Below are 3,596 nucleotides of genomic sequence, written 5' to 3'. Positions count from 1 at the left end.
ATTAGACGAACTTGGGTAAGAATTTATTCTCATAAAAAAATTTTGACTTTATTTTGAAAAAATTTACACTACTAATTATTATTATTATTATTATTATTATTATTATTATTATTATTATTATTATTATTATTATTATTAAAGATATTATTTTTGTAAAACATGTAAGAATAAAACAATGATAGTATATTGTATTATAAAAGAAAAAAATATGTTTGGAAAATTAAAATGATTTAAAAATTTTATTTCATAAAATAGAATAGATTATAAATATGAAAAATTAATAAAGAGATGTACTGTAACATCTCTAATTTTTAAATTTATTATTTTGTGAGTAATATTAATATTTTATTTTATTTAAAGTTTAGGAAATTAATTAAAATTTTTCGGATTTTAGAAATCGGGTTCTATTTTTTGAAAATATAAAATTTTGATGATTTTTAAAAATTAATTTAAAGACCACGTGACAAAACTAAAAATATATTTAGACTCTACGAATTTTTCTGAGATTTTTAGAATTTTTTTGGGATTTTTGGGCCTCGTTTTCGATCCCAAGGCAGAGTAAAAATACAAAAATTTTATATCTTGAATCGGACCGGTCAAATCGAACCGGATCGGATCGGACCAATCGAATCGGACCAGCCTTCTTCTCCTTTTTCTTCTCCCCCGCGCATTCCCGTCGCCCTTTCTCTCTCTCCCATTTTCTCTCTCCTCCCTCCTCCCCGCGCCGCGCTGCCGCCACCCAGCCCTCCCCACCTCGCCGGTGCGCCGCCCCAGTGCCTCCCCACGGCCGGCAGAGGTCCTAACCGGCCAGAAAACGTGCGCGAAAATCCACCTGTGCGGGCACGCCATTTCAGCTTCCCGGCTAAAATCCGGTCGATCCGGCCACCGTTTGGGCCGAGTCTTGTATCTAAACTCATCGACACCTCGAGAGCTTTCCATAGACACTAAGAACACCAAAATCCTTCGAGCAGTTTGCCCATTTTTTGTCCGAGAAGTTTTAGCCCATTTCGATTTTTGGGCTAGATTTCTCACAAACCGTGAACCCCACGAGAAAACCGAGAGTACCAGAGATCTTCACTCGTCGAGAGCTTCGCGGCAATATAAATTTCAAAATTTTATGACATCGTTTTTCGGTGGGTCCCACAAAACTTCGTAGTATTTTTTCGAGTACTAAATGAGCTTAGAAAATTTCGTAAAAATTTTGTACTAACCCCCGTATTGTGGGCTTCGTGTAGGTACCTTCAATTCGAGGAAATTCGACGGTTGCCTGAGTCTGCAAATTTCTAGTCAGACAGATAGGCTACAAAAAAAGTCTTAGAATTGGATCGAGATTTTGGCTACCCCACCATTGTCAAATGTCCCGAGCGTGTTCCCGGAGTCGGAATTGGCATAGGTAAACCTGAACCTTACTTTTTCATAATTTTCTAGTGCTTGAATTGGATTAAAAATTCATAAAATATCCGTGATAGCTCAGAAAATTATAATTCCTTTTGCATTAGCTTAGTAATGATGCTAAGGACCGCGGGGCAAAGTTTTAGAATTTTTAGAACTCATTTGGGTAGTTTTTGCAAAAGAGTTAAATTATGAGGACTAAACTGTAATTTTACATATTATGATTGATGACTGTTTGGATGGGCCCAGGAGGGGCTGTGTGATGTGATTGAGCTATGGGTGTATAGTTTGTGGATATATAAGTGCGTTTTAAGCCCTTTTGCAGGTTGGGTAGGTCCTAGGTATAGGGGAGACTCTGCCAGATTTTCGACACGACTTAGGACATCTATGGTCGTTTTCTTAGCTTGTATTAAGTCAAATGTACTAAATAATTGTAATAAAAATTATCAGGTGAGCCAGGACAGCCTTCCTCCTCCGCCCAGCCGTCACAGTGACTTCGGTTGAGTCTGTGAGTAAAATATTAATTTTAATTGTAATTTCGATATTATTATATGTTCAAGCATGTCCATGCATCACTTATATGTATGTATCTATGTAATTAAACAATAGGCATGTTTTACATTCCATTCATAAATGTTAAAGTGCCATGAATGTTGTTATGGTAATTTGGAGCAATGTGCGTGCGTTGGCGTGCATATGGTATGGTATTGGATATAGACAGAACGGGTAAACACAGCTTGAGATCTTCGCTAGGACCAGGTCCTTCGGGGTAGACACGGCTTGAGTTCTTCGTTGGGACCCCGTGTTTGGTTTATTAAGCGAAAGTTCAGCTTGAGATCTTTGCTGGCAGAGGTTGGATTAAGAGGGCTGTACAGGGGATCAGCTCCTATATATGTATTGTTTGACAGTGTTGGGTGTGTGAGTGCTCCAAATTGCCTTTTTGATGTGATTTGTATGAAATTTATGACGATGTTGCATTTCACTCTACAGGGTGCATTAGCTTTAGATAGCTATAGAGATTATGGATAAAATTGATATTTTACTCTCTGAGTCGAACGCTCACTCCTGTTCATTATTTTTTCGAGCTACAGGAGGATTATTGTTGTGGTTAACCTGCTTTTTTTTTTTCGCAGGTCGTCTATTAATGTCTGTAATATTTGTATAATTTTGTTAACTCCTAGAATTTTCGCATGTGTTAGAAATATTTATTTGATTTGGGTCTGAAATATAATTTGCCATGTTGGACCTGTAAACTTATTATATGCATGTATGTTTGACTGGATGAGGGAGCTGAGCTCCCATTTGACTTTATGTTATTATGAGTATGTGAAGGGTGAGCTAAGCTCCCCAATTGATTATATATTGTGTTTACAGGTAGGATGAGTCAAAAACTTCCTGTTAAAATGTCCATTTTATGGCCGGACTCTGTCTTGTTGAATTCTTGAAATTGGGCCCAAATGGGCTTTAGAGTTGAGTTGAGGAATAGTTAGGCTTACTACGGGTCTCGGGGCTTTTAGGCTGGCCCAGGTCCTAGTGCCGGTCCGACCCATAGGTTGGGTCGTGACATGTGCTATCTCACATTGATTTGGAATAAAAATTTTATGTTAAATATAAGATTTGAGCAAACTTTCTCCTCTTAATCTAATTTTTAAGATGGAGATGTTTTTACTTTAGAATAAAAATTTTGTGCTAAATACAAGACTTGAATAAATCTCCTCTGAGCTAGCTTTCGGCCTTAGAATTAGGCTCGACTCTTTTTTTTTTTCCTACAAGATTAATAATGGTAATGGTAAAATTAGAATATTTAAATTATGGAGTGCCAATATTGTCATTTTATTTCTTTAAGAATATTTAATATATAGCTAAATTCCAACAATAATCATTGGCATTAATTCTAAAAAAAAAAAATATCATAAGCATTGAAATCTCTTGTTACATACAGAAATTTAAAATTTGCATTACTTTTTTTATAATTAATTCTAATTAAAATTCAAATTTAAACCTCACGACTCTATAAATAACTTAAATATTGTAAAACTTATTGGGTGCATGCCCATTGTCACAATAAAAAACCATCAAAATAATTTGAGAATACTCATCATAGATAACAAAAGATCATTAATGTTAATACAGGACAAATGCACCAAAAAATTCCAAGAAACCAATGTTAAGAAAACACACAATAATGCTCCTCCCTTTATAGT

Source organism: Hevea brasiliensis, chromosome 18, assembly GCF_030052815.1.
Source record: "Hevea brasiliensis isolate MT/VB/25A 57/8 chromosome 18, ASM3005281v1, whole genome shotgun sequence".
In the NCBI taxonomy this organism is placed as follows: domain Eukaryota; kingdom Viridiplantae; phylum Streptophyta; class Magnoliopsida; order Malpighiales; family Euphorbiaceae; genus Hevea; species Hevea brasiliensis.
This window is presented reverse-complemented; position numbering follows the sequence as displayed.